Source organism: Wasmannia auropunctata, unplaced genomic scaffold (assembly GCF_000956235.1).
Source record: "Wasmannia auropunctata unplaced genomic scaffold, wasmannia.A_1.0 LD328526.1, whole genome shotgun sequence".
In the NCBI taxonomy this organism is placed as follows: Eukaryota; Metazoa; Arthropoda; class Insecta; order Hymenoptera; family Formicidae; genus Wasmannia; species Wasmannia auropunctata.
The window spans coordinates 1-1,304 of NW_012034364.1; the positions used below are offsets into that span (position 1 = coordinate 1).

General features: G+C 29.1%; 1 long non-coding RNA gene across 1 annotated transcript; it reads right to left on the reverse strand.

The window, feature by feature from the left end:
* Positions 1-15: 15 nt before the first annotated feature.
* On the reverse strand, positions 16-676 carry LOC105460117. Its single transcript, XR_975774.1, has 3 exons — positions 427-676; positions 216-272; positions 16-83 (listed from the first exon to the last, which is right to left on the reverse strand). It is a non-coding gene; the product is annotated as an uncharacterized LOC105460117 (long non-coding RNA).
* Positions 677-1,304: the final 628 nt, after the last annotated feature.

Below are 1,304 nucleotides of genomic sequence, written 5' to 3' on the forward strand. Positions count from 1 at the left end.
CGTGTGCTCTTCCGATCTCACATTACCTTCTTCTCTGCAAATTCCGCACCTTCTTATATCAGGACAATTATTCCTTGTATGACCTGTAAAAGAACAGTACAAAATGTAAAATAATATGTATAATTTAGATTACAATAATGGTAATATTTTTACAAAATTAATGGGAGATACAGAGAAAAGAGATTATGATCAAAAATAAGTTCTTTACACATTACCTTCTTCTCTGCAAATTCCGCACCTTCTTATATCAGGACAATTATTCCTCGTATGACCTGTAAAAGAACAGTACAAAATGTATAATAGTACATAATATGTACTATTTAGATTACAATAATTGAGAACACTAAAAATGGTAATATTTTTAAAAAAATTAATAAGAGACAGAGAGAAAAGAGATTATGACTAAAGATAAGTTCTCTACATTACCTTCTTGTCTGCAAAACCCGCACTTTTTGCTGTCCATGTTAGATATTGAACTTGAATATTCGTGTAATTTCTTATATTAATTTTATATATATTTTCGCCTCTCTCACCCTATTTCCTCACTCTTTCACGTCTTTTTTACTTTTTTTTACGCTTATTGCTCTTCTTTCACCTAGATTTACTTTTTACTTACTCTAACAACTTATCCCGCTAAAAATCGCAATGCTCGTCAACCGCTAACGTAAGTGTTTATATACAAATGATCTTTGCTCAGCTGGGTTGCGATCGGGGGATGTATTTGTTATCATTTTATGATTATTCAATTATTCTATTATTCTGTTATTCTGTTATTCAGTGTTATTATTCAATTCTATTATTCAGTATTATTCAATTATTCCATTATTCAGTGTTATCATTCAATTCTATTATTGAGTATTATTCAATTATTCTATTATTCAGTGTTATCATTTTGTCCTTGAGTGTTTAGAGATAGAAAATAGTGATAAAAAAATAAAGATAAAACGATATAATGATGAAAATACTAATAAATGTAAAGAAATACACCTATGGAAATATTTACTACGCTAGCTTTAAAAATAAAAGTGAAGACAAATGACTCAAGCAAGAAGATAGCCATTTCTTTTCTACTTAGTCACTTTAAGTCACATCGTCATAATCAAACAGTGGATGTTTTTCAGCAAAAGTTACATACCGAAGTTATCCTGTTTTTGTCTTTTTTAATGTCTGTGAAAGACAGAATAGCTTCTGTGTTGATTTGTGCACATATCTCTTGCTAAAAAGCTTCCTAGAGCATTTAAATACATATTACCGAAATAAATGTCTCATTTTATAGCAGAATGCTAATAGAAGCATATAATTTT